We start from the raw sequence: 19,746 nt of genomic DNA on the forward strand, positions 1-19,746 counted from the left end.
GCTCCTCTCTTGTGGTCTGTTATAATTTTTTTAAACACACCTTGAGGTTCAGTTTTATTACCTTCCTACATGCTGCAGAAAATTATATTAATTTTCTATACCTCTGTGATCCATTATAAATTTTCTACACCCTTGAGGTACCTTATATTTTTTTCTATACCCTTATAGTCAATAATATTCTTTTTGATATGCCCCTATGTTATATTACTTTATATACCCTCAAGATCGATTGTAATTATTTCTTACATCCCTGGAGTCCATCATCTTAATTATGTGCAATAACTAATTCCCAATACACACATACATGCACATACATATATATATATATATATATATATATATACACACACACACACACACACCTATCATGTATATAAACATGTTGGTTATCACAATATATACATATTACATATCTGCACCAGCTGACTCACTCTTCACGCTGCAGTCACTGTAGTTCCTTTACCACCCACACACTTTATATACTGTGGTCCAGCTGTTCCAAGTTAAATCTACCTATACTCTTATAAGTGTGTGTCTGTGTGTCTGTGTGGAGTGGTAGGAGTGGAGGGAAAGCATTTTGTAAGAAGAAAATCTATTAATTTATGGGATGCAAGGTGTTTTTTGTTTTGTGTAATCTGTACATAGCTTACAGAGGAAAGGCTCAGCCTCTAGCATTCGGTGGTTATTTTGGAACTGAGACAAGAAAAATTCAGAATCACATACACAGAGAATAAGGGAATAACTTCAATATACACATCTAAAACATGCAGACACTTCTATATCATCATCATCATCATCATCGTTTAACGTCCGCTTTCCATGCTAGCATGGGTTGGACGATTTGACTGAGGACTGGTGAAACCGGATGGCAACACCAGGCTCCAGTCTGATTTGGCAGAGTTTCTACAGCTGGATGCCCTTCCTAACGCCAACCACTCAGAGAGTGTAGTGGGTGCTTTTACGTGTCACCCGCACGAAAACGGCCACGCTCGAAATGGTGTCTTTTATGTGCCACCCGCACAAGCCAGTCCAGGGGCACTGGCAACGATCTCGCTCGAAAATCCTACAGGAGCCAGTCAGGCGGTACTGGCAACGGCCACGCTCAAAATGGTGCATCTCATGTGCCACCCGCACAAGAACCAGTCCAGGGGCACTGGCAACGATCTTACTTGGCTTGCCGGGTCTTCTCACGCACAGCCCATTTCCAAAGGTCTCGGTCCGTAGTCATCGCCTCGGTGAGGCCCAATGTACGAAGGTCTTGCCTCACCACCTCAGCCCAGGTCTTCCTGGGCCTACCTCTTCCACGGGTTCCCTCAACTGTTAGGGTGTGGCACTTTTTCACGCAGCTATCCTCCTCCATTCTCACCACATGTCCATACCAGCGCAATCGTCTCTCTTGCACGCCACAACTGATGCTTCTAATGTTCAGCTTTTCTCTCAAGATACTTACACTCTGACGGGTATTCACATTGACATTACACATCCAACGGAGCATACTGGCTTCATTCCTTGCGAGCTTACGTATGTCCTCAGCAGTTACAGCCCATGTTTCACTGCCATGTAGCATGGTTGTTCGTACGCATGCGTCATACAGTCTGCCTTTTACTCTGAGTGAGAGTCCCTTTGTCGCCAGCAGGGGTAAGAGCTCTCTAAACTTTGCCCAGGCTATTCTTATTCTAGCAGCTACACTTTCAGCGCACCCACCCCCACTACTAACTTGGTCGCCCAGATAGCGGAAGCTATCGACTACCTCTAGTTTTTCACCCTGGAATGAGATAGAAGTTGTTTCCTGTTTGTTTGCAGTCTTTATTGCACCTGAACATCTGCCACAAACAAAAACTAACTTGCTAGTTAACCTGCCTTTGATGTTGCTGCACCTCTTATGTGTCCATAGCTTGCACCGGGTACATCTTATAGAGTTACTACCTACTCCTTTTCTACATACTGAGCAGGGCCATCTACCTGAAGGGGTTTGTGTTTTATCTACCTTCCTACTTATTAGGATTTTGGTTTTAGCTAGGTTGACTCTAAGGCCCTTCAATTCTAGACCTTGCTTCCACACCTGAAACTTCTCCTCTAGTTCTGATAGTGACTCCGCAATTAGGGCAAGGTCATCAGCATAGAGGAGCTCCCAGGGGCAACCTGTCTTGAACTCCTCTGTGATTGCCTGGAGGACTATGGTAAATAATAGGGGGCTGAGGACGGAACCTTGGTGGACCCCTACCTCTACCCGGAATTCATTGCTGTACTCATTTCCAACCCTCACCTTACTGGCCGCATCTCTGTACATGGCTCGCACAGCTCTCACTAGCCATTCTTCTATCCCAAGTTTCCTCATTGACCACCAGATAAGGGATCGGGGGACCCTGTCAAAGGCTTTCTCCATGTCAACGAAAGCCAGGTACAGAGGTTTATCCTTGGCTAGGTATTTCTCTTGCAACTGTCTCACTAGAAATAAGGCATCAGTAGTGCTTTTACCTGGCACGAACCCAAACTGCATCTCATCTAAATTGATTCGCTCCCTAATTAGTTGGGCTATGACCCTCTCTGTAACTTTCATAACCTGATCTAACAGCTTGATGCCTCTGTAATTATTTGTATCTAAAGCGTCCCCTTTACCTTTGTAGCAGTTGACTATGATGCTGCTACACCAGTCATAGGGTATGACTCCTTCGTGTATCACCTGGTTCGTAATACGGGTGACTAGGCTATAGCCAACACTGCCAGATATTTTGAGCATCTCTGCAGTGATTCCTGATGGGCCGGGGGCTTTCCCGGTCTTCATACTCTTAATTGCTTTATCTACCCTGGTACTATCAACTCGGATAGCTGGTCCCTCTATTGGGTCGACATAAGGCAGGCTCTCTTTCTCCCATTCATTCTCTTTATTAAGCAATCTATCGTAGTGGCATCTCCAGACCTCTTTCTTTGCATCCTCATTTAATGCAAGCGTACCATCATCCATGCGAACACATTTCTCTCCTACAACATCACTATTCTCTCTCCTACACTGTCTTGCAACCCGAAATACCTCGAGTCTTTGGTCCTCACGGCGCAGAACATTGGCAAATCTTTCCTTATCTGCTTCCCCTCTGGCTAAATAAACCTGTCGCCTAGCCTCCCTTCTGGCACATTGGTACAATTCCCTGCTACCACCGTTCTTCCAGTCCTTCCAAGCTTGTTTCTTTTGTCTAATAGCCCTGTCTACCTCCTTGTTCCACCACCACGTTACTCTGGGTTGGGAGGGGACCTTACACCACCCACAAATCTGGTCGGTGGCTTTCAACAGGTTGTCCCGCAGAAATCTCCAATTGTCTTCCACGTTGTATGATGCTATATCCCCTTCTATTTCGTTAAATGCTTCAAGTAACTTGTCTCTAAGTCTCTGTCCGTTTGCAGGGTCTTTAAGCTTCCACACCCTTCTTCTCCAAGCCTGTCTAATTCTGGGCACCCATTTTGCCTTGATCCCAAAGTCGCTAACTACTAATCTATGTTGTGGGGTACATTCTTCGCCAGGGTAGGTTTTGGCATTTATAAGCCGCCCTCTTTCCCTATTTCTGGCGAGGATGTAGTCGATTTGGCTAGAGTGTCTGCCGGAGCGGTAGGTGACTAGGTGACTGGCAGGTTTCCTGAAGTTGGTATTGCAGACTATAAGATTGGTTGCATCACAGAACTCCAGCAGTCTGGTTCCCTCCTCGTTGCGGGAACCGAAGCCATAGCCTCCATGTATGCCATGGAAGCCCCCAGCACGACGTCCGACATGACCGTTGAAGTCTCCAGCCACAAAGAGAAGGTCCCTGTCACTCGTCGACGAGGTAGTTTGCAAGAGGGTGTCATAGAATTGGTCTTTCAGACCATCTGGTAGCCCAGGTTGAGGTGCATAGGCTGAGATGACAGTAGCTAATCTATGATGAAGCACTAGTCTGATCTTAAGTACTCTGTCACTTACTCTAACGACCTCGATTACCTTATCCACCCATTTCTCCGCTAGAAGTATTCCTACGCCCCCGACCCCGTCAGTGTTCCCTGCCCAGAAAATCTTGTACCTGTGTTCTTTGCCTGTGAGGAACCTTGCAGAACCTCCTCTCCATCTTACTTCCTGGATGCAGCACATATCTACGCATCTCCGTTCAAGCATCTCAACAATTTCACCAGATCTACCTTTCAGCGTGCCGACGTTGAGAGTGCCAATCCTAACAGTATGGGTGTTGGGGGTGTGGGCCTGTAGCCTGGGATATATATATATATATATATAAAATAATATTAGGGATAAAAATCCAAATTTACAGGTAAAAACTCAATTAAATTCAATTTATTAAAAATTAAAATTAAATTAAGTTTCACAGTATAAAATATATAAATATATAGTTTTAGAGAAAGGAACCAAAGTTCATGAACTAATCCATGAAAATCCACAGTCACATATAGAAAAATTAATAAGTAAAAGCACGATAAATAAGTATAATATAATACAAAGTAAATATCATAAGATAAAGATACATACATTATCTTTATCATTATCTTTATCTTATGATATTTACTTTGTATTATATTATACTTATTTATCGTGCTTTTATTTATTAATTATTCTATATGTGACTGGATTTTCATGGATTAGTTCATGAACTTTGGTTCTTTTCTCTAAAACTATATATATATATATATATATATATATCTTTCATCTTTTACTTGTTTCAGTCATTAGACTGCAGCCATGCTGGAGCACCGCCTTGAAGAACTTTCAGTCAAATGAATCGATCCTAGTACATTTTTTTTTAACCTGATGTTTATTCTATTGGTCTCTTTTGCCAACGGCTAAGTTACAAGGATGTAAGCACACCAACACTAGTTGTCAAGCAATGGTGGAGGACAAACACAGACACAAAGACATACACACAGGTGTGTATACATGTATGTATGCACACAAACACACACACACACGTACATATGATAGGCTTCTTTCAGTTTCCATCTATCAAATCTACTCACAAGGCTTTTGGTTGGCCTGAGGCTATGGAAGACATTTGCTCAATATGCCACACGGTAAGATTGAACCTGGAATCATGTGGTTGGGAAGCAAACTTCTTACCAGATAGCCGATCACAGGATATAGATGTAAGCTACTATAATTTAAAATTTAAATTCTGTGTTTTATCATCATCATTTAACATCTGCTTTCCATGCTGGCATGGGTTTGTTTGACTGGAACTGGTAAGCTGGAGAGCTGCACCAGATTCCAGTCTGATTTGGCATGGTTTCTATGGCTGGATGCCCTTCCTAATGCCAACCACTTGAAGAGTGTAATGGGCACCACCAACTCAGATGCGTTGATGTGTCACTGGTATGGGTGCCAGTTACATGACCCCGGCATTGGCCAGAGCCATGATTTCACTTCGCTTGATGGGTCTTCTCAAGCACAGCATATCGCCAAAGGTCTCAGTCACTTTTCATCGTTTCTATGAGGTGCAATATTTGAAGATCATGCTTCACCATATCTTCCTGGGTTTACCTCTTCTACAAGTTCCCTCCACAGTTAGAGATTAGCACTTCTTTACACAGCTGTCTTCAATGATATTTATCTCTTACTGGATGGAGAACTTTATATATATGTATATATATGGCAACATATATTCTTTTATATATTTCAGCCTTGAGGCTGTGGCCATGCTGGGGCACCATCATATATAAGTAACAATTGTAAATTTGGGTATAGACCTTGTAGCAATTTGTTTAAATCCAGCTCACCCATGAGGCACTGGTGCATGCTCATAGCGAATAATAAAGAGTCTTGTGAATTCCACTTTCTTTTTGTCATATATATATTAGTGGCATATGGTGGTTGTTGCTGCCACACCCAATGCCACCAAATTTTAAGCTGGGGTATAACAAAAGTTTTCCATAAAGATTTGTGATTAAATTAATGAGAAAGGTCAATAATTATAATGAATTTGCCATTTTCGATGGGTGTGCAGGGCACACCTAGCACACCCAAAATATACACCCTTGATATATATATATATATATATATATATATATATATATATATATATATATATATATATATATATCTATGTACACACACTCACACAGTCCACTCATATATTTAGTAAAACAACTAATACACATGCACTTCTAAAAAAGATTATGATGCATTTTGTACTTCTTTTATTACATTTTATAGGTGTATATATTAACTCTGTAGACAAAATATGGTGTTTCTGTGTGTGTGTGTGTGTGTGTGTGTGTGTGTGTATGATTGATTTTACATTTCTGATCATTAGACTAGATATGAAGGTACTTCATATGTAGTCTGAGACTGGAAATATGGCATTTCAATAAACAGGAAATAGGTGCAAGCTGTTACTGCCAGAAAAAATATTCTCTTCATCGTATTGAATGTTGTTTTACTTCTCTTGTCTGTATCTGGGTATTCTATGTACAGCCATACATATGTCAGATTAAATAGGATTTAGAAATCTGAGCAGTTTCTTCGGTTGGCGCTCCAGCAAATGATGGCTAATGAACTATGTAGCAGTGAACAGTTTTCCTCCATACAAACTGAAGTTCCATGGGATAATGTATTAGTTGTGAAGTATAATACTGTAAGCCTACATATATACACGCATACACACACATGTATATATTTGAAATTGTCAATATCATTGCGACTCAGAATAAATGTTATATACCCTTTTGGAATACATATCTCTCTCTCTCTCTCTCACTCACATACATACATACATACATACATACACACACATGATGAAAATCTAACATGGAAATGTACAAATGTTATAACATGTCTGAAGTATTACATAAGCGTAATATCACACTGCCGATATACTGTGGTTTATTGCTATATAACATCATATATAATATAAATGTTTTAATGCTCACTTTATATTGTTCAAATAATAGACTACTTACAACATACTGAGATATTGCATAAATGTTTTACAGCATATGTTTATATTGTATTAATGTCACACATAATGTTGATATATTGTATAAATGTTACAGAACATGTTGATAAAGTGTGTATGTATGTATGTGTATATATATAATTATATATATATATATATATATGTTATGCAACACAAAAATATTGTGTAAATGATATAATAAACAATAATATATTGTATAAATGTTATATTGATATATGTATATATGATATCGATGTTATACAACACACCAATATATTGTATAAATGTTATACAACAGGCTAATATATTCTATAATGTTTTTTTACCACATCTCTATGCAATGCTGTACCTGTTTTTGGTATTTGTTTTTTATTCTCATGTCAATGATCTTATCAAAATATCAATATACTATATTTGAGATCTATTAATATTTTTATGAGGATGTCAGTCTTCAGTTTGGTCCAGAAATTAGCTGAGTAGATGCTATCCCTGAGAGGTAGGGCAGTGACAGTAAACACATACAGTAGCTCCATTATTTATTACTGCTTGACCATCATGTCTTGCCACAATATTCATATGGTCAGGCTGGACTGTCTACTTTTTCAGTTCTTGTTGAAGGAGTATGTTCTTGTGGTTAGGCAGTCCATCTGCTACGAACACCCACTGTGCAGGGAGCTCAGCATGCTGTGGCTTATGATGTGCAGTCATGTACTAAGGCTGCAGTATCTGCAGAGATCCTCGGATGGTGAGTGGTGAGGTGTTGTTACTATTTGTGTCTCACATTCTCTGAAGTTAGTCTCTTTGACAGTCAAGCAAAAAATCAAGATTAGGTCCCTGGTATCAGAAATATTGTCAGATGCTCCCAATTATTTGCCAGTCAGGCAACACAGCTGATGATATACCATAAGAATATGTCTACAAAGTTATGTATATAGGTGTGTAGCCTAGTGGTTATTGTGTTGAGCTCATTATGATAAGGTTGTGGGTTTGATTCCTGAACCAGGCAGCACATTGTATCCTTGAGCAAGGCACACCATCTTACATTGCTAAAGTCTACTCCTCATTTGAAAATGACTACCAGCTAACTGTTGGTGCAGCCCTGTCTCTTTCCAGCTGTCACATGTTCTCTTTCCAGCTGTCCATGTTCTGCTTGGTCAAGGGTGCTAGGGCTGAGAGGGTGTCTGTATCTGCTTGCAACTACATTGGAACCTAAAACAATTAGCAAAAGCGTTAATATAATTAATGCAGGAAACATTAAAAAGTAACTAGAAATAAATAAATATTGATAGTTATAAGTAAAGAGACTAAAGCTTTATAAATAAAAATGTTTTTAGTTTATATTTAGTTTGATAAATTAAAGATAATATTAATGAAATTTTATAGAGGATTTATATTAAGCTAGATTTCCCCAAATATTCATATTACCCAAAACTCCTTTACTGAAGTTTATACCTCACCCTCAATGGTTATAATATATACTTATATATATATTTTTTAACATTCTCATTTTGGGAGTTCTTTTACTACTTTGGAAAACTGAAAATTTTTTAAAAAATCAGAAACAGTCTGCTGTGTCTTAGACATTCAACTGGGCTGTCTCATTCCAAATTAGAAAAGTTATGGACCATTTTTTCCTCATTTAAAAAAAAAAAGGTACAAAACTCTACTACATGTCAAAATTAATGATGCTAACATTAAATAAAATATGTCAGAAGCTTTTTTCCTTTATTTATATAATTTCCTTTTCAAATCTGTGGCAATTTCTTTAACTAAATCCAAGCATGTTTTATTTCAGGCTTGGTTTTTGTTTAATAAGAGATTCAAATGCTTGAAGCATTGTCTTATGGCAGGATTCCCTTTCAATCAGTAATTACATAGGCTTTTACCAGAGCTTGGTCCATATTATATGACATATATATGTATATATATTTTTGTTTTTCATTTAACCCTTTAATGTTTAGATTACCCTGTCAAATGTAATACTTATTTATTCATATTATTTTGAATTGATCATGCATTCTCTCATAGCTTCAAGATTTTGATATGATGGTTTATTTTTTAGAATGACTTTGTAGGGTAGCTATGAGATGCCAGATTTGAATATAAAACAGCTAGAATATTTTGGGTCAGATATGGCTGGTTTAAATGCTAAAGGGTTAAACATGCTATTAAACATAAAATTTATTAGTTGCATTTAGAGCCTTTTCTTACCAATATGGTATATCAAAATCACCCATTTCTTTGCGTGTAGGTGAAAAAACTCAGACTAGATTGTTTATTGTAATTATTTATTTTTTTGCTTGTTTACCTAATCAATATAATTAACATTAACTACAGATAATTTCATTACAATTGGGACTCAGGCCAAAATTGTTTTCTCTTTCTTGCTAATTTCAGCTATCTCTGATATTTCAAATGTCAAAAATTTATAAAATGTGTAAAATATGTTTTGTAAATAAACTATTTTCAGTTTTATCATCAAAATTTGTTTATTTGCTTTACAACATGTTTCCCATGAAATTACTAGTCTGCAAAAATAACAAAAGTTTCAGATACCTATTTTATTATACTCAGTCCCATATTAGCCCTGATCAAGCATACTTATTGTCAGATTTTTCACTGGTGGCAATTTTGTCTTTATTCAGACATAGTATATCAACATTATCCAATGTTGATATACTATCCTTTATTTTAAAATGGTAGACCCTTATTTGACTACTTTTCTACCTTATCTCTATCTCCTATTCCACCATCTCATACATACAGGGTGTGGTGAATAAATTGTTGTCTAAATTACACAAAAATGAAAAGAACACTGATATCTCATTTTAACAGATATAGTTACCAAAACTGCATAAAAATATCTTGAAATACTAAAGAGTAAATTCACTCAATAAAATCGCCATTGGCTTCAACCATGGTCTCCAGACGACTTCGAAATCTCCTGCAACTCTTCTGGACTGTCTCCTTGTTTAAGTTAGTGAATGCTGCCATAATCCTTGCCTTTAGTTCATCTTTGTTGGTTTCTTGCTTGACTGCACCCCACAAGGATGCAGTCCGGAGAGTTAGGTGACCAGATGTTAGGGGTGATGTGGTTGCAGAAATTGTCTGACAGCCATGACTGGGTTCTGCTTGTGTGGCATGGTGCAGAGTCCTGTTGCCAGACATAAGGTATTCCAGCAGCCACTCTCTTAACCCAGGGCAGCACTACCTCTTCCAAGCACTTGAAAAGGAGAGCCTCAGTCAATTGAAGTAACCTTTTTTCAAATCTGTGAAAGACAGGTCTGCAATTTCTTGTTGAGCAACCTACATATGATTTGTTTATAGTGACCAAATGATTGTGCCACATATAAGCTCACTCTCTCTATCAAATCATATAGAGGGAGTGAGTTTATATGCTTCGCAATTATATCAAAGACATTATCTGTACAGGTGCACTGTGCACTATATGTCAATTGTCAAAGTGATTACTGAGCAATGTGATATCAAGTGTTTTGCTCAAGAACATAACACACTGCCTGGTTCAGGATTCAAACTCACAATCTCTCCATCATGAGTGCAACGTCCTAATCACTTGACCATGTACTCTCACTATGCTATTGGTGTTTATGTTATATGCACAATTCTGTATGACATTTTTGTCAGGTACTTGACCACTACTATTACTGCCCTATCTCCTATCACCAGATCACTCTCCTTCTAAGCTATTTTCTTCTGCTACTCTACCATGTTCTACCATGAGATAACTCTTCTATTGCTCTTTCATTATCTTCAGCCTTCAGATTAATTTATTTTTGTCACTCCACCATCTCTCGTCTTCAAATAATTCCCTTTACATGTCACTCTATCACCCTTTGTTTTCATTGAACACTACTTATGTTACTTCACCATTTTCTATCTGCAAATAACTCTCTTCTGTTATTCTCCATTAACTCCTACCTCTGTCAAATTCTTCATCTATCACTCCACCACCTCCTGTCTTGAAATAACTGCTCATCTGTCATTCCACTATCTTCTGTCTTCAGACAATTTTTCTTTTGTTACTCCACCCTCTTCTAATTTTCCAATTAACTCCCCTCCCTTATTCCACTCCAGCTTCATCTTCTGCTCGTTACATAATATTTACAGACAAGATTAAGATAAATAAACATGATAAGTAATTCAGTCACTAATGAAAGAGGTTCCATTCACATTTGATAGTTAAGAGCACTAATGTATAACAAGCTCACAGAACAACTTGTTACTCTGTGAGGTTAGCAAGTATAAGACAATCTTGTTATCATGACAGGCTGTCAATTATAAAACAACTGCCCAATTCAAGAAAAGACTTGGGTGTTTCTATAAAACCACGCATCATCAAGAAACTTAACAGTCAAAGCTCAATGATTAATTGAAAAACAGAAAAATAATAACAAAATTTAGAATAGTTATAAGCACTTAATTTATATGCTTGAATCATTAATTAGTATTCTGAGTTCAAATTCCACAGAGGTTGACTTTGCCCTTCACCCCTTTGGGGTGTATGTAATTGACTTGCCCCCCCCCCCCTAAACTGCTAGCCTTGTGCCAAAATTTGAAACCATTGTTATTAATATTATAATTATTATTGTTATTACGGCAGCAAGCTGGCAGAGTTGTTAGAACATCAGGTTAAATGCTTAGCAGTATTTCATCCATCTGCACAATCTGAGTTCAAATTCAGCCGAGGTCGATTTTGCCATTTTTGGGGGTTGTTAAGTACCAGTGAAACACTAGGGTCGATTTTGCCATTTTTGGGGGTTGTTAAGTTAAGTACCAGTGAAACACTAGGGTCGATGTTATAGACTTGTCCCCTCCTTACAAATTTCAGGCCTTGTGCCTTTAGTAGAAAGAATTATTATTATTATTAAGGCAGTAAGCTGACAGAATAATTAACGCTTAGCGGCAGTTTGTTTGTCTTAGCATCCTGAATTCAAATTCCACCAAGTTTGACTTTGCCTTCATCCTTTCAGGGTCAATAAAATAAGGACCAATTGAGCACTGGAGTCAATGTCTGGCCTTGTGCCAAAATTTGAAATCATCATTATTATCAAAGTTGTTGTGATCGTCATCATCATCATCATCATCATCATCATCATCATTATCATTTATTAGTCATTGTCTGAAAGATCTCAGACAATAAATTATAAATAATAATTAATAATTCCTTCATTTAAATACCTAAACAAAAAGTTTCCTGACACCAAAACGAATTCAGTACATGTTGGGGAAAAAATACATTCATAAAAAACTCTGGATTAACAAATACTGTGTGAGAACATTCTAACAATATTTACATTGTAATAATAATGACAATGGTTTCAAATTTTGGCTCAAGGCCAGGAATTTCAAGGAAGTTGGTAAATCGATTAAATCAACCCCAGTGCTCAACTGGTACTTATTTTATGGACCTCAAAAGGATGAAGGGCAAAGTCAATTTTAGGAGAATTTGAGCTCAGAATGTAAAGATGGACAAAATGCTGCTAAGCATTTTGCTTGGCATGCTAACAAGTCAGCCAGCTTGGTGCCTTGATAATGATAATAATAATAATAATAATAATAAATAAGGACCTTGTGTAAAGTTACTGTATGTCTGAGGTCCTTGTTGTGACTTGGTAGACTATACAATTCCTCGGTACACAATATCTTCAATCTGCAACATCACAATATTGGATACTGTGCTACATCTATAATAATAATAATTATTATAATAATAATGATGATGATGATGGTTTCTTTTATCGGCCACAAGGACCAAAGACATGGAAGACAATATCAAAGGTAGGGTTTACATCAAAGATGGGGATACAATTTAACAATAAGGATATAACAAAAGGATATAAAAAATAGATATAAGAAAAATAAATAATTAATAAAGAGAATCCCCAATAGCAGATTAGTCCACTTATGGTAATTTGGGGAAAACTCCACACAAAAGTCCTGGATTACTCTGCTATCTCCAGTTTCTTTCTTCCTATTCAGCCTCATCAGCCTTGTCACTCTCATCCACCTTTCAATAAACACACTAGAAGGCAACACCTCCCTTTCTGTCCTAACTTTCCTCTTCAAATTATATTTGAAGAAAATGATGAGAGCTTGGCCAGATAGGAAGGTACCTGACTTCAAATCTTTTAATCAGGTCCACCACACAGCCTCTTTTGCTACAACCATTAAGCTGCAGGTGCATCCATGCATGAAGAGTATGTCTCTGCCAAAGACTTTTAGAAGTTGTTCATGATGCTCGACCTGAGTCCGCTGGAAGAAACTACTCAGACTCTTCTTGTCGATGCCCAGAGTCAATTCTTGGCCATCGTCGCTCACACTCTCAACTAATCCCCTATAGAAATCTTGAGTTTTTTCCTACTAACAGCTTTGTCCAGTTGGTACAATGCTGTGAGTGCTTAGCAACATCCCACATGCCTGCCAGACGCTCAATTTTGGTCTACGCTCGACCCATGACTGCAGCTCTGTCAAGATGAGCTGTGGAAAGACGTGTCATACGAAGAATGCCCAAAGTAGTTCGCTCTTGTTTTTGTCATCGTTGTTGACACCATCGCAGTGATTTAGATATATCTGCAGGTGCGTCAGCCTTAGTGCATAGCGATGCATCATCAAAGATTGCACACCAAGGCAACCATGGAGTAGATGTTGACAGCAGATTGATTTTCTGACCACTGGAACATGACCCTTCCACAAGAATGGAAAAAAGCACACGCTCCAATCTGGTCAGAGCTTTCTTGGACATCCAGGTTACTTCTGTCCAGCCTCTCAGCCTATTTCTGTGTGAGATTGGCCACCCTGATCATAACCTCTTCCCAGTTATTGTCTACTAGGAGATCTGGTCCGTACCAGACTCTGATCACTTTCACTGGACTTTCCGTCCATTGACAGAAATCGCCGATAGTCAACATGGACTTGCTTCTCTAAGAGCCAAGCTGCAAACTCATCGGTTTGTCCTGGTTTATGTGTGCTCCTGATATTCGTTCAGTATAGTATGGACTGTTTATATATCTTAAATGTCCGACACCATAACAGTGACGTCGCCCGCGTATGCAGACATGGCTCTCCAATGACCTAGTTTCAGCGGTAATCTTAATCTTAACTCTCCAGCCCCCGCAGCAAAGATTCTAGTGTCAAACATAAAAGTGGGGAGTGGAGTCGTTCTTGGCGGACTGAGCGTTCAATACTGAAAGGTTTCAAGGGATGACCATTTAATTTAACCACCGAGCAGATGCCACTGTACATTATGGTGATCCAGCCTGAGAAGATGGCACCGAAACCGATAGCTTGTAGGACAGCAATCTGATAGCGATGGTCCACCTTGTCATATGATGGGGGTTATCTTGGATAGGCCTACCAAGGATCGCACAGGTTTGCATGTCCCCAACTACACTACCGACAACAAGCGAGTACCTTAGCCAAAATCTTTTACTCAGTGTTGAGAAGAGTTATGGGCCAGAAATTTGTAATCACGACCCCTTGTTCGGATCCTTCCTGAGCTTCCAGTCTGGTACAATTTCTTGGAGTACACAGCAATGCCGGAGTTTTTGTAGTCTAGGATGTAAATTCATCAAACCCAGGCCAGCTGACTTCCGATTTCTCATCTTATCAACTCTTACTTTTATGTCTTCCAACGTGATGGAAATGTCCTCTTGTATTTCCATATCATTGAATTCTTCTTCCAGAGTGCCCTATTATTGTGCTGGACCAGATCTTGCTCCAAAACGAAGTTGCTTCCATGGGATCAGGTTAAGTCTGTTTCTTTCCTATCTCCTGGCTAAGGAGGTTGAGAGTTTAGAGGCTCTGTTTGAGAATGAATTCGAGTGAGCCTGGCAGCGTCGTTTGATATTAGCGTGCAGCCGAAGTAGATCCTAGCCTTCGGTATTTATAAACATCGTTATAACATAAACAAAATTCATCTAATGAACATAGTTGGGAGACCCGATAATTACAGGTTCTCCCACAAGCGGTGGGCTTAGAATCAATCCCTTTTCTATGCTGATTCATACGATCAGTTATTCTCAAGATGAGACGGGAGGTGTTAACGTTACTAGTAAGAGGTTGGGACACACACACACACACGCACACACGTATACAAATGGAACTTTTACAGTTTCGTCCCCTGGTGTGCACGTCACTTGATAAATTCAAATTTCTTATTTCTTATATTAGCATAAGCATGTAAATGCTATAGTTAATCAACTCGATATATAGTCAAAACTTATTTTTACAAATTTCAAAATGAAAGGCAAAATCAAATTTCCAGAATTTTTTTTTCTATAGCGATAACAGGGGAGATAACTGAGTATAGCAAGTTACTTTAGCTGGCTTGTTAAGGTTTCTGTCATTGATTGGCTTGAGAAGTTTTGCGAAGATAATATTTTCGACACACACATTTCCAATATTTTGAAAGAAGGTTTTAATAATAAAATTACGTTATAAATCATGAGTCTTCTAATCATTATAAATAGTCATCATCTCATGAAATCTTGGATGAGAATTGTTACAAGTTGTCTCCCTTTGACTAAATATTTATGTTGCAACCATCCGCTCGACTTGTTGGCTTTCATGTTACATGTATGGGAACGATTAATTGGTGTTCAGATAAAATACAGATCATTATTTTCACTGAGAAAGTTAATATCATAAAAATTAAAGAAAAGCCAAATGCTGCACTGTCTCACTAGCCAATACGTTTAGCTTACATGTAGGTAATAGCAGGTAGATTGTAAACATAAAATTTAATGTTGGTATTTGATAACGAATTCTCTTCTGAGTAGCATGCTTTATTTTGTAAACTTTATTAAACTGATTTTTGTAAGTTTAGATGCTTCTTGAACATTCATGTTAGTTACACCGCTCCGCAGCTATTCTTGAACCAAAACTGAGGGTGGTTACGGAATGTGCTGCACGAGGATGCGGTAGACAGACGGATGGAGAATCGGTTGGCTGGCTGGCTGGCTAGACGTATGAATTGGCAGACAGACAGACAGATAGATAGATCTTTGTAAGCTAAGTCGATCTAATACTTCCCCAGCAGCACGAAGGCAGAGGATAATGACTAATTATTTTTAATTTCAATTCCCCGACAACGAAGAACATTCGAAACACTAACCTCACGTTCATCTCATGTTGCAAACTACATGTAGTAGGAGACAACGAAGGCGGTTCCTTAACCAGTTTCAAATAGCAGTCAAATATATCCGGAATCACAGTCTAGTGTTTTTTTTTTTAAAGGACACATTGAATAATGTAGGGATCTTGTTTAAAACGGGGGCACCAGTATTTTCTTAACGAAACACTAACGAAACACTTTGAAACTTGGGACACTGGTAGAATGTGTCATATAAAACATCTTTTACTCTTAGTCTTAAAACATAAATGAAAACTGGTGCCCCCGTTTTGAACAAGATCCTAATGTAGTTCTAGATATAATAAATCTGAAAGAAAAGACGGGAGGAAAAGGACGTTCGCGGTAGGAACACCTTTGACCATACATCTGCTTGGTCGGGACTGACCTGTGGTTAAACAACAACAACGACAAACAGCAGTATCGCTGGTACTTGCTTTATCTATTTCAAATGGATGAGAGGCAAAATCGACTCGCGTGATTTGAACCCCAGAAGTAAAGGAACGTAAAATGAAAGGCATTGAGTTCAGCATACAACCGTTTCTGTCATCCATCACCCTTTAGAATATTAGTTTAGCCCTCTCATCCACTCTAAACGGAAACAGATGGTCTTCAATTCCGGGTGGTGCCTAATTTTTATTTGGTTAAATGTAGAAATGAGTACAGTTAATTACTGGTACATATTTTATCTATCCACCTCCTTTCTACTATAGGCACAAGGCCTGAAATATTGGGGGTAGGGGCTAGTCGACTGTATCAACCCCAGTGCTCAACTGATACTTATTTTATCGAGTCCGAAAAGATGAAAGCAACGTCGACCTTGGCGGAATTTGAACTCAGAATGTAAAACCGGAAGAAATACATTCTTGTCCGAAGTGCTAACGCTTCTCCAAGTTTGCCGAGAATCTCCCATCAAGAAGTGAAAAAATAAAGAAAAATTTTGGAGAACTATAGTTGATCGAACCAAGACCAGAGAAAAGGCTGAAGGTTTGCACATCATTAGCATTGGCGCAGGAGTGGCTGTGTGGTAAGTAGCTTGCTAACCAACCACATACTTCCAGGTTCAGTCCCACTGCGTGGCACCTTGGGCAAGTGTCTTCTTCTATAGTCTCGGGCCGACCAAAGCCTCGTGAGTGGATTTGGTAGACGGAAACTGAAAGAAGCCTGTCGTATATATGTATATGTATGTGTGTGTATATGTTTGTGTGTCTGTGTTTGTCCCCCAGCATCGCTTGACAACCGATGCTGGTGTGTTTACGTCCCCGTAACTTAGCGGTTCGGCAAAAGAGTCCGATAGAATAAGTACCAGGCTTACAAAGAATAAGTCCTGGGGTCGATTTGCTCGACTAAAGGCGGTGTTCCAGCATGACCGCAGTCAAAATGACTGAAACAAGTAAAAGAATAAAAGAATAAAAGAATACTTGACCACTCAAGGTAGATGCAAATTGCTGCCATAGAACAGGAGTTTCTTAACTCTTTTATAGTTCTAGAACCTCACCCGAAAGGATTATTCTGTACATTTCCATGCTCCCTCCGAAGCCATCATTACCACCAGTTCTGTTAGGTGCCAGTATGATTTCAAAAGATTTAACTAGCTTGGTCTTACTTCATATATGGAAATCTAGAACTAGACAGGAACAAAGATCATAAGGATTTTGTCATATTTAAAGAAAACTAATGCTAACAGTCAAGTTTCTCACAGATTTTGGTTCCAAGTTATTTGATGGTATTGATTCACTCGTACAAGAACATCTTCTCTAGAGAGAAATATATCTTGCTACTGGAATATATATATATATATATATATATATATAAATTACCTTGCCATGACAGTTGGACACACGTGCGTTTTAACTTCTCCAATTTTTCTTCTCAGAAGAAGAGTGAATACTTGAAATATTAAGACATTTCCTTCTTTCCCCTCATTTCTTGAACGTCAAGCGAATACCAATTCTGTGTTTAATTTTGCTTCGTCTTTGTGTTGTATTCTTTGCAACCTCTGCGATATATATATATATATATATATATATATATATACACACACACACACACATGTTATATACAAGCATACATACATACACACATATACATATATATATGTGTATATATATATACACATACATACATGCATGCATACATACACGCGCGCGCGCGCACACACACACACACACAACGATGTTATGTAATGTGATTTTTGCGCAGTAGAATGAAAGCTGATATAAATAACTAAGTAAACGTTAAAAGTTGAATCTAAATATGATCCATTTCCTAATTACCATTAATGTATCTTTCATTATGAGTGCTTGGCTGATCAAGTAGTCGCTAATGCGATGCACATAGCTAGCGAGATCCGGAGAAGAGACAGGTGCAACTATCTGACCAAGTAAGGTCGCAATATTTCCTTAAACCAGTTCACATGTTGAAAAATCAATTTCTTCGCCAACTATAGAACGAATACTAAGTATAACGAAAAGTCGATAAACTTTCTAGTTGCAAGGATTTGTGTGAATCTTTTGAGCAGATTTCATCTGCCGATGAAATCTTTCAACAATGCCTTTGGCTGCAGGAAGATAGGCTGCTGTGTGCGTCTGTCTGCAACCAAAGAGTCGGTGAAAAGATTGGATTAGAACCGACGTCACACGTCTAACGTGATCAAAGCAGATGTGACAAAACATGATATACAATATTGAAACAAAGTCTTTAGAATATCTTCCTCTGTGGAATCTGTCGACACGATGGATTCAGGCGACCTAGTGAAACAGTACTTGTAGGTAGGTATGGCTGACTAGTAAGAAGCTAGTTTCTCAACCACTTGGTTTCGGGTTCAGTCCCACTGCGTGACAACTTGAGCAAGTGTCTTCTACTATGCATAATGTTGTGAAGGAAGCAGAGGTCCTACAGTGTTGATGTGTATATATATTAGAAACGTGCACCAGGATTAGCAAAGATGCACTTTAAACTTTTGGCAAGCAATGCAGCTCTTGACTCATTCATAGACATCGTTGTTTACATCAGTCTAGAAAACCGAGCTGATCTACTTTTGTGATATATATATATATTTCAACATGTGACAGAAAGTGTGGAACGGAAAAAATAGAAAAAATGTAGAAGGTGAGACTTAAGATTCTCTCATGTTCAGTTGATATATCACACAAGATGAAGGCGGCGAGTTGGCAGAATGGTTAGCGCGCCGGGCTAAGTTCAAATTACGCGAGGTCGACTTTGCCTTTCGGGGTCGGGGTCGATAAAATAAGTACCAGCCGAACACTGAGGTCGATGTAATCGACTTAGCCCCTCCCCCAAATCTGCTGGCCATGTACTAAAATTTCAAACCGATATATCATACAAGATGGATGCAGCAGTTGTTGAAGACAGAGGAACGAGATGATTATTCAGAGAAGACGACGAACCACGAACTCCATTTTCATATATCACATGACCCAAGAAAGATTGAGAAGGGACTGAAAACTGGTTCATTATTAGGTTAACCATTTCACCAAAATAGCCTATCGAAAAGTAAGTGAAGCTGTACTTCGTCTTCCGATTCAGAAGAACTGTTCTTTCCTCAAGCCCTAGGTTTTATATGGCCGGTGACCCGGTTTCCATGGCATATAAGTGACCGAAATCACAACATTTGTGGGACGCCGGTCCATCACTGGGCTCAAGACCAGCAAC

This window comes from Octopus bimaculoides, chromosome 4 (assembly GCF_046866305.1).
Source record: "Octopus bimaculoides isolate indiv1 chromosome 4, ASM4686630v1, whole genome shotgun sequence".
Taxonomy (NCBI): domain Eukaryota; kingdom Metazoa; phylum Mollusca; class Cephalopoda; order Octopoda; family Octopodidae; genus Octopus; species Octopus bimaculoides.